Below are 11903 nucleotides of genomic sequence, written 5' to 3' on the forward strand. Positions count from 1 at the left end.
AGTAATTTACCTCTCTAGACTATCCTGCACTTTCCCTACTGCAGCACTTACCCGGAGTAGGAATAGTAATTTACACCTGTGGATTATCTAGCACTTTATCTACTGTTGCACTTAAATGGAGTTTGAATAGTAATTTACACTTCAAGATTATCCAGCACTTTCTCTACTGCTGCATTTACAAGGAGTTGGAATAGTAATTTACACTTCTAGACTATCCTGCACTTTTCTCACTGCAGCACTTACCTGGAGTTGGAGTAGTTATCAGTACCTTTACACTATCCTGCGTTTATTTGTATTCATGCTTTATTGATATGTGTATAATGAAAACTTATTTCCACTTACTTTTTGAAATGGATCTTTTCTCTGCTGAGATGGCTTTCTGATCTTCTTTTTGGTTTTAGTAGATAGTTTTGAAGATCTTGCTGGGTTGTGTCCTTTGAAAAGAAACGTATGGTAAAAAATGTGTGACTTATATCTTGTTAATAATGTGATTTTTTACTTCGATAAAGTTTAAATGTTTTTTAATTTAAGAAAATAGAAATAATGCACAATGTTAAAACTATATTACTGGAAATATACTTTTGATCTGCAATTATTCTACTGCTGCATTTACCCGGAGTTGGAATATTATTTTACATGTTTCTTGACTATCTAGCACTTTCCCTAATACTGCACTTACATGGAGTTGGAATAGTAATTTACATCTCTAGACTATCCTGCACTTTCCGTACTGCAGCACTTACTTGGAGCAGGAATAGTAATTTACACCTCAACACCTTTCTGCACTTTCCCTACTGAAGCAGTAGGAATAGTAAATTACACCTGTGGATTATCCTGCACTTTCCCTACTGCTGCACTTACCCGGAGTAGGAATAGTATTTTACACCTGTGGATTGGCCAGCATTGTACACACTGCTGCACTTACCAGAAGTTGTAATAGTATTAATTTATACCTCTAGATTTTCCAGCACTTTTCCTACTGCTGCACTTACATGGAGTTGGAATAGTAATTTCCACCTCTGGATTATCCTGCACTTTCCCTACTGCTGCACTTAATGGAGTTGAAATAGTAATTTACACCTCTAGACTATCCTGCACTTTCCTTACTGCAGCACTTACCCGGAGTTGAAATAGTAATTTACACCTGTGGATTATCCAGCACTTTCTTTACTGCTGCACTTAAATGGAGTTGGAATAGTAATTTACATTTCATGATTATCCAGCACTTTCTCGACTGCTGCACTTACAAGGAGTTGGAATAGTAATTTACACTTCTAGACTATCCTGCACGTTTCTTACTGCAGCACTTACCTGGAGTTGGAGTAGTTATCAGTACCTTTACACTATCCTGCATTTATTTGTATTCATGCTTTATTGATAAGTGTATAATGAAAACTGATTTCCACTTACTTTTCGAAATGTTTTTTTTTTCTGCTGAGATGGGTTTCTGATCTTCTTTTTGGTTTTAGTAGATTTTTTGGAAGATCTTGCTGGGTTGTGTCCTTTTAAAAGAAACGTATGGTTTAAAAAGTGTGACTTATAACTTGTGAAGAAAGTGACTTTTTATTTCGTTAAAGTTTAAATGTTTTTTAATCAAGAAAATAGAAATAAAGCACAATGTAAGAATTAAATTACTGGAAAAATGTTTTTGATCTGCACTTTTTCTACTGCTGCACTTACCTGGAGTTGGAATATTATTTTACATGTTTCTTGACTATCTAGCACTTTCCCTACTGCTGCACTTACATGGAGTTGGAATAGTAATTTACACCTCTAGACTATCTTGCACTTTCCCTACTGCAGCACTTACTTGGAGCAGGGATAGTAATTTACACCTCAACACTTTCATGCACTTTTCCTACTGAAGCACTTACCCGGAGTAGGAATAGTAAATTACACCTGTAGATTATCCTGCACTTTCCCTACTGCTGCACTTACCCGGAGTAGGAATAGTATTTTACACCTGTAGATTGTCCAGCACTTTACACACTGCTGCACTTACCAGAAGTTGGAATAGTATTAATTTATACCTCTAGATTTTCCAGCACTTTCCCTACTGCTGCACTTACATGGAGTTGGAATAGTAATTTACACTTCTAGACTATCCTGCACTATTCTCACTGCAGCACTTACTTAGAGTGGGAATAGTAATTTAAACCTGTGAATTATCATGCACTTTCTCTACTGCTGCACTTACCCGGAGTTGGAATAGTAATTTACACTTGTGGATTATCCAGCACTTTCTTTACTGCTGCACTTAAATGGAGTTGGAATAGTAATTTACACTTCAAGATTATCCAGCACTTTCTCGACTGCTGCACTTACAAGGAGTTGGAATAGTAATTTACACTTCTAGACTATCCTGCACTTTTCTCACTGCAGCACTTACTTAGAGTGGGAATAGTAATTTAAACCTGTGAATTATCCTGCACTTTCTCTACTGCTGCACTTACCCGGAGTTGGAATAGTAATTTACACCTGTGGATTATCCAGCACTTTCCCCACTGCTGTATTTACCAGAACTTGGAATAGTAATAATGTACACTTCTAGATTTTCCAGCACTTTCCCTACTGCTGCACTTACATGGAGTTGGTATAGTAATTTACACCTCTGGATTATCCTGCACTTTCCCTACAGCAGCACTTACCCGGAGTTAAAATAGTAAATTACATCTTTTGACTATGTAAATGGATTTAATGTGGTTCAATGTTACAGACTCAACATATTTTACATATATAACATATATTTTTTAACAATATTTCGCATTTACCTTTTAATATGATGGTTTTGATATACGTTTGTTCACAGTTTGAAGTTTGTTTCTAATTATTTTTCAAAACTTGGTTTTTCTATCTGAAACATATAAAAAATAATATACATTTTTTCCGTTTCTAGTGCATTTATTTTGGAATCAAAATGCTGTATTTAGTTTGTCACGAAAATATTTTTATTACCTTTTTAAAGGATGTCGAAAAACTTTTTTGGGGTAGTTATGATCCGGAATGTAATTTAGAAGTAATAGTTCTGTCAAAAAAAAAATAGCAATATTTATTTGTAATGCGACCTTTTTCAAGTAATGCATGATAAAGTTGTTTAATGAATAATGATGATGTACCTTCTTCTAACTTTGAAAAACGGTTCGTTTTTTTAAAAAAAATGTTATTTCTTAGGTCTCTCGTTTTCTGCGGTTTTGAATTGAATTCTATGAGAAATATAATAAATAAATATTAATTTATTATTATCGTATTTAAATAAGATGACTTTTTATTTTGCAACTTATTTAATGTAATTCTATGTGACAATATATATTGGTCGTATTTTAATGAAATGTATTTCTTTCTCGTTTATGTTTATTAATTCCCAGTAATATTTTCGCAACATCTAATTAAATTTTAAATAATAAAGATAGTTATTCATATTATATTCCATATTCATTTATAAAAAAAAGTATTTATTTAGTTAACGTTTTCGGTAAACGTTACTTACTTCTAAATCGTTGTAAATCGTTTTACTCAGTAGCTCAGTTAGTCTAACTGGTATGACAGGGTGAAAAGGTCAGAGGATCAGATTTCACGTCTGCTCTCTCGGGTAGTTGAGGATCAACTAGTTTCAAAATGGTGTCTGGCTACTATTTATAAGTTTGGTTTAGTAACTCAATTTTATTTGTAAAAATATGCGCTAGAATTGGTTTTTAATTTTACATTTATTTCTGTGTAAACGTATAATTTAAAAATTAATTATAAGTACTTTATATAGCGTTATGTCAGCCGTTTTGGCATCCATTTTGGCTAATGTGTTGTGGTATTTATTCATTGAAATAATAGTAGGACTAAATATTGTAATACCTTTTCAAAATGGCGTCCATGAATCCAATATATTTGGTTGTAATATCAGGAAAATTACATATCGTGTATATTAATAAAGTTGCGTTTGTTTTAGTTTTTAAAAATGTAATTACGTAAAATAATATCATTTTTACCACTCGGAGTATTAATGTAAGTACTCGAGTATTAATTTTAATACCCGAGGAATAATTTATTAAATAATTAATTAGTATTCGTAATAATATGGTAGTTTTTCGTGCCGATTTTTAATACACTTCCCCACCCAAAACCCCTATTTTCCCTGCATCCCGTGCCAGGTTTTATTTTACATAGGAAAAAAAAAATATATATATATATGCGTTATTTAATACTCGAGTAATAATTTATTAAATAATTAATTAGTATTCGTAATAATATGGTAGTTTTTCGTGCCGATTTTTAATACACTTCCCCACCCAAAACCCCTATTTTCCCTGCATCCCGTGCCAGGTTTTATTTTACAAAGAAAAAAAATATATATATATGCGTTGTAATGGTATACGTTGTTATATGTTGCGTTGTAATGGTATTTTTGCTAATTAAGTACTATTTTGCGTTGTAATAGTACTCGTTGTAAAAACATGCGTTGTAACAGTATTCGCGTTGTAAAAGATGCGTTGTAACGGTATGCGTTGTAATAGTATGCGTTGTAACATCATATATCCGCAATCACACACTGCAAAGACGTGAAGGCTGTGATATTTTAAAGCAGCAAAACACCTCCACTCACACACACCAGTGTATTCGCTAAAATAGTTTGTGCTGCAGAAGCTAAAAAGTACCTTCTGTGTCCAAGAATAACTGCTGCTCTTTGAAACCATCATTTGCTGTAAGCTTTGCCATGCTTTTAAAGTGAAGTCTCATGCTGTTTATAACCCACCGCTTACTTGTCAGTCTATGTGCGCAATGCCCCAAAGAAATGTCCTAATGACTGAAAAAAGCCAGAGCCCATAAGCCACCCACGAATCATGGTTAATGTGGGCAACAAGTATTTTTACCATAGAGTTTATAAAATGCTGTATCATTAATAATTAAACAACAGGGGGTGGTGATGGACAGAGTTTCTGAATTAAGCAGAATACTCTCACCCAGTCAAGAGATCAGGGCTTAATCCAACACCGTTTTTTAGCTCACTGCACCATCCCAGCTACAGAACCTGGCTATATGCAAATTAGTCTGTCCCTGGCCCAGTGCATCATGGGAACAGGGCAAACCAAACTACCAAGCCAATTCTTTCACTGGGAAGGAAACAAGCTACCGGGGACCGGTTTCTGGCATTTCAGCCGTCTTTGGCCCGGCTTGCTTGAATCCTGATGGTGCAATGAGCAAGGGACTCACGTCTGAGTATACCCTTCCACGCTTATGGTGGACAAAATAATTAAACAACAGGGGGTGGTGATGGACAGAGTTTCTGAATTAAGCAGAATACTCTCACCCAGTCAAGAGATCAGGGCTTAATCCAACACCGTTTTTTAGCTCACTGCACCACCACTGGGAGAGAAGTCGTTTAGGACCAGGGCCTACGCCGGAATAAATAAACAATGGCAAAGCCAATAGGTCTCGCCAAAGCAAGTGCTATTGGTTTAGCCAATGTGTTTTAGCCATGATGTACACCAGTGTGGCTGCTGTTCAGGATGGCTAAAAGTTAGTGGCGTGGAGTGTAGTAGAGTTGAATGGTGAAGAGTGGAGTACAGTGTCATACAATGGAGTTGCATAGAGTGTCGTGTATTGGAGTGGCATAGAGTGGAGTCGCATAGCATGGCGTACAGTGGAGTAGAGGACAGGGCCAGACTGGGATCCCAAAGCAGCCCTGGCAATTGTGTTGAACTAGCCCTTGGAGGGTGGGGGTGCAAGGTTAAAGCACGGCTGCTTCTGTTACTTGGGGCCACTATTGCAGAACCGCTGCAAAACAGGCCCCCATTAATAAAACCGCCCCCCACCGCTGTAAAAAACGGCCCCACTCTTCCAGCCTGCCGGGGAAACGCCTGATGCCCGCTGTGGCCAGTCTAGCCCAAGTAGAGTGATGCATTGACATAGAATTTTGCAGAGTAAAGTGGCATAGAGTGCGGCAACATAAAATTCAGTAGTGTACAATGCAGAGGCGTGGAATGCATTGGCATATATTAGAGAGTTGCTCAGTGGCGTAGAGTGCAGTAGTGCAGAGTAGAGTGGCATAGAGTGCAGTAGCGTGGAATACAGTGGTGTAGAGGGCAGTGGTGTAGAGTAGAGTGGCCTAGAGTAGAGTGGCATAGAGTGCAGTGCAGTAGAGATGTGCAGAGTAGAGTGGCATATAGTGCAGTGGCATAAAGTGCATTGGCAAAGAATGCAATGGTGCAGAGTAAAGTTTTATGGAGTTTAGTGGTGTAGAAAGCAGTGTTGCCGAGTAAAGTGAAGTGGTGTAGAGTGGCGTAGATCGCTTTGGCATAGAGTGCAGAGGTATAGAGTAAAGTGACAAAGAGTAGTGTGCAGTGGGGTAGAGTGGAGTGCAGAGGCGTAGAGTAGAGCGGTGTAGAGTAGAGTTGTACAGAGTAGAGTAGAGTGCAATGGCATAGAGTGGTTTACAATGGAGTGGAGTGGCGTAGAGTGGACTGGTGTAGAGTTCATTGGCGCAGAGTGTTGCAGAGTATAGGGGCTTAGAGTATAGCATAGCAGTAGAGCATAGCGTATAGTACCATAGAATCTAGTGGCGTGGGGGCGAGGTTTCGACGCCAAACCAAGATGGTGCTTCCCTGCTGAGCTCCATCGCGGACACGGAGCCATCTTGGATGTCATAGCCTCCCTTTCACTGCATTCTTGCCAGTAAATGCAGATTACATTGGGGGAATGACGGCGGTAAGCATTTTTGCTGTTTTTGAAAGCTAGAATTGCTCTCTTTACCCCTTATTTCACGGCAGTAGTTTTTTCCTTTTTTCCATTTGAACTGAGAGTGTCATCTTCCCTTCTCCCTTTTCACCTTCCCATTTCCTTGACACCTTGTTCTCCCTGGGCACTCCATTGGCACTTATAACTTTATGCTAGGGATTGTTCCTTGGAGATACTGGGAAGACCATCTTCGTTCCTGCTGCTCCAAGACTTCAGGTGAGTGGAGACTTGACACACAGCGCAGGCCATGCAATATTTTTGTGGCAGGTACATTTTCTGCCTTTTGCAAAAATACCTCAAATTCTTACTTTTTTATCCTCAAAATGTGCATTTCTATGGCTGTAAAATTTGCCACCTGATGCCACATAACCCTGAGGGTTCTGCCTAAAGGGGCACTACCTCATTTGCAAGGAACATAGTCCCATGCAAATGCGGGAAACACTTTGCGTCTCTGACTTGCCATATTATAGTTATGGGCGCAGACGGAAAGAGGCCATTAGGAGGGACACATACCCTTTACCAGAAAAAGGCGGTCCAAAATCAGTGGGCCCCCTGAGGGCACCACTCTGAAGAAGGGAAAGGAGCCCACCAGACATCCCTCTTCAGGCGGTTTCAGTCACTACCTGCACTCTCAGGGAGGGTAAAGGGCCGGAAGGGTTGGGAAACCCAGGACACCCTACCTGAGCCAGCACCCGGGAATGGGGCCTGTAGCCATTGTATGGTGCTGGGAGGAGGATTGTGCCACTCACCTCTCTATTTAGTGATTTGCAGCCCTGGGGATTCAGTCCCCGGGGTCTCTTCAGGTTGGGGGACGAGAGCGGTGCGGCCCCCTACCCTTTATTAAATTGACGGTCCGGATATTGGGTCCCCAGGGTCTTTTAAGGATTGGGCAGGGAGCCTCCTTAATTTGTTATACGGCCCCGGGGAATGGGGTCTTTTAGGTTCAGGGAGTGGGGCCGACCTTTGTGTATAAAGTGTATACATAACTTCAGGGTATGTAAATGTATAGTTAAGACTAGTAAATCTATAATTACCTATACCTACTTACCGTCACAATATTTTGGTAGTTGATATTTAAGACACCAGACTACATGTCATCATGAACACGGTTACCAGCGCTGGGCTTTTATGTTGCAACAAAATGCATTCCGGGTGTAAAGGTTTTAGTTTTCCTCCATTGACTAACGCATCTGATACTAATGACTTGTCAGTTTAATGTCCAGGACAGGAAATAATGTTCATGGTGGTATGGAGTGGGGTGGTCACTCTAGGTACAATGTGAATCTGCATCAACCCACTTTCCTCCAATAAAGGTCTCCACGCTTTGATCCCCTAACAAAAGTAATTTGCTCCGGGTCTTTGTCTGGATTGGAACTTGGTAGTACTTTAATCTATGCTATTTACACACTAAGTCCTTGTGAATATTCTAAGCCTGGGAAAAATTGCAAATTCTTGTTTCATCAAATGTTATGAAATATCACAAAAATTAAGCCTAGTTTCACCAAACAATATTTCACTACTTGTTGCATGAATATTGAACTTGAGGTTAGAGTTCGCATTCAAAGGATACAAGAGATACAAATGATGTGACTGATTTTTGCAAGATACTTTCTCCTCCCAAAAGGCATTTTTTTGCTTGAGCTAGTCTGGAACAAAGTTGTTAGAAATGTTGTGGCCACTTTTGATTCCACAGACATTGAATTTCAATTGCTTGAATATCTCCTAGTCGCAATTGGCTTACGCCCATCCCGTACACCTGGATTTTTTTTCTTTTTGGATCACCTGGTTTTGGACGTTTTACTGTGGGTGAGTCTCACTACTTGTGTCTCACCCATGGCAAACACATGGCTAATGGACTGCGTGTGTTACCACCAGTGTACACCTTTTAAAATAAGGCTGCTGCGACGCAGCTAAGGTAATGGGCACTGAACAAGTGTGCACATGAGTGTGCACAAATGTGGGGGTGGCACCTGTGCGACTACCGTTATGCGCAGCTTGGTAACTGCGCACAGGTAGCATGGCGCAGAAGGGACTCTACAGGATTAGAAATTGACCTGGGGTAGGCCTTGTTATGTTAGTGTACACTAATAGGGAAAGTCAGTGTGATTTACTGTTTAGTCTGTAGTAACACTTTATTATACATATGGGGGGAAACTTCCTTGGCGTGCAGTTTCACTTCCCATTGGCCTATAAAGACCAGTGACATATCAAAATGGGGCGTAACATGAGCAAGAGCATAAAAACTGCAAGTTCCAAAAAGATGTCTGTACAACTTATGGCATTTAGCATCATCACATTTCTCTAGCTTAGCTCTGGATCAGAGACCAGGACTTTTGTCATCCTGCTGGGCCAGGTTAATCACATTTCTCTCCAGCAGCAGGAACAAAGGCCTCTCCACACAAAGGGAACAATTAACAGTGCTTCACTCAGCTCCTGGGGAGGAATCGGGTGGGGCTGAAGGATCTGCATCAAACAATCAGCCGTCACACTGTACCAGGGATGGGCCTGCCGAAGCCCGTTGAACCAAATAGGGAGCACAGATCTCTGGAGCCACCACAGGAGGGTGTTCTCCTTTGAAGATTTGGTGAGAAAGGCCCTGGCAGTGATGTCAGCAAGGGGCGAAGCTGAGGCCCCCATAGGCGATGGGACTAGTGACTACTGGATGACGTCATCTTGAACAATTCCAGCATGCTGTGCAGGAGAGTTGGGACAGGGTGGAAAGATGATGTTGCACCCTAGGATTGGCAAAAGGTGCCTGAATTCTGGAACCTTCCACTTCTCTTTAAAAACTCTTGCACTCGGGGGAGACACTCTATTGGTTGGTGTTTTTCTGTTGTGCGCTGCTGGACCCTGGGGCTGCCACGGACAACTGAAAGGAGGAACCCCCTAATGTACATAAAGGACTAAGAGCTCTACCCCAGTTAGCCCCAGGACCACTGGGTCGCCCCAAGGGCCAGTAAGGCTGGCCCCTTACACCCCCTGAGGACCAGTTGGGAAAAAAAGCCCTGGACTTCTGAACCCAGAGAAAAAGACCAGGAGGAGAACTGGCTCAGGGAGCAGATCACTGCAGATTACACCGCTTTGGAAGTGAAGGGGGCGGCTAAAACTGACTCTGGTGAGTAGAGCTCTCCACCAGGAGTAAAAGGAGGAGCCCAAGATCGTCAAAATCTGGTATTATGAAGATTGGTGACCTTTGACCTTTTTATCAAGGGAGCACGTGGGGCTCCACTGCCTTTCCTAAAAGTACATTTGCGGTGTGCCAGGGGTTGGCACAGGATCCCTTTATTCATTTTGCCTCAGGGAGGGGGATGCACGGAGCTCACCTCCCTTATTCCACTTTTGCCCCCCCCCCCCTCGTGCCCCCATCTCCCCGGTGGCCAACGCAAAGTAAGGGGAAGCATTGCTTTACCTCCCCAATGGTGGTGGGCCTGTACCCACTCCCCGTGCCTATGTCTGGGGGAGGAGGCGGCCACCAAAGAGCAACACCCTGCCTGCACGGAGCGGACAGGAGAGGACAGAGCTGCCAGCTCCGACAGCAGCAGGAAGAGAGGCTTCCCTGTGGGAACCAACAGGGCAGCCAGGAGTGGGATCCCTGGGCTGCCTCTAATGTTGGAGAGCCCATGGGTTGCCCGGGTGGGACCTGGCACCAAAGGATTAACAAAAAGGAAAACAAAGATACCAAAAAGAGTGCTTCACAGCTCTCCTGGCACAGTGGGAGAGTGGCTGATTAAATATTCACTGCTCCTGGCTGGAGCACTCCATAATGCCCTGCAGAGCTTACTCATTTACATATTCTTTGTGCTTTGTGGTGGCCCCAGGAGGACAGAAGCCCACCAATGAATTTGAAAAGTGTTGTGGGGGGCTGTAGGAGTGACAGCAGCCCCCCAGAAGTAATGATTATACAAGAGAGCCTATGTTTGCAGGGTCTGTCTGGAATCTTAATTAACGTTTCAATGCAGTCCCAAGGTTGGAGCTTCTGCTCTATAGCTGGTATCACAGTGCCATCTAGGGACTTGTTCTTTGGTTGTATTTATGGTTGCTTGAAGATGTTTAAAGAATGTTTATATGGTACAGTGCTTTTTATGGTCTATGACTATATTTGTATTTTATGTGATCAAAATGTGATGTTCCAGCAAGCTAGCAGTGGTGGTTATTCCCCATTCACTATAGGTGACATTAAGTTGAAGCCTCACTAGTAGTCTGAGTCTCAGGAGTCCGACTCCAACTCTGTATTAAAACCAAAAGTCTTCTAGCGGTGAAGCGCTACCTGGCAAGTAAGTTCCTGGGTTTGACTGGCCCGGAATCAGTCTTACTCTTATCAGCAGGATTGGAGCGACTGGAGTCACAGAGTATGCCCCCACCGTGGGTGCTGAAGCTGCAGTGGCTCTCTCCAGTAAGTCCTTTTCACATGGCCCAGGTTGGTTGTTATTAACTGTCCTCCATTTCCTAACACATGGTCCTGCAGTAGCTTTTGGGCTTTCTATTGTAGCTGCTCCAACCTGTGTAAGTTCTTGAGCCCTTCCTACGGGTAGTGGGTGGGACCCAAAGGCACCTGGTGCTGGTCCTCAGTCACAGCTCAGGCCCGCTAGGGCTACCACAGCAGCCTCACTTCTCCGATGACAATCTCAGTCAGGTCACACTTCTTGCTTTGTCCCGGTGGCCCTGTTTGGCATGAAGGGTCACCATCTCACCACTGCAGATGGGCTCTGACCCAACAGGCACATCAGTTAACTTCAAGGTAGTCCTCCTGGTATATGGAGCTGCCAGTTTACCACTGCACATGGCTACAACCCATTCAGCACAGCAATACTCTTCACGGTGATCCCAGCTGGTATACTGGGTTACTGACTTCACATTACACACGAGTGATGACCCATTTGGTGCAGCTACAGTCACAGCCCACTTCATTGCATCCCTCCTCTGACATACAAGGGTCACTGATTTTCTCTGCACACAGGAAATGACCCAATTGGTACAGCAGCTGTAACCTCACATCTCGCTATAGGGATCCACTCGCCAGGATTCCCCACTGAACCTCACTCCCTCCAATGCTTTCCTCTTCCTCACAGGACACACTGGTCTTGGCAAGCAGGCAGGCACTGGTGCTCCAGCACAGGTGGCATTGGATTCTCAGGGTGAGTCCCATCATCCATATGGGAGACTAACAGACCTTAGCT

The sequence above is a fragment of the Lissotriton vulgaris genome, chromosome 5, assembly GCF_964263255.1.
Source record: "Lissotriton vulgaris chromosome 5, aLisVul1.2, whole genome shotgun sequence".
NCBI classification, from domain to species: Eukaryota; Metazoa; Chordata; class Amphibia; order Caudata; family Salamandridae; genus Lissotriton; species Lissotriton vulgaris.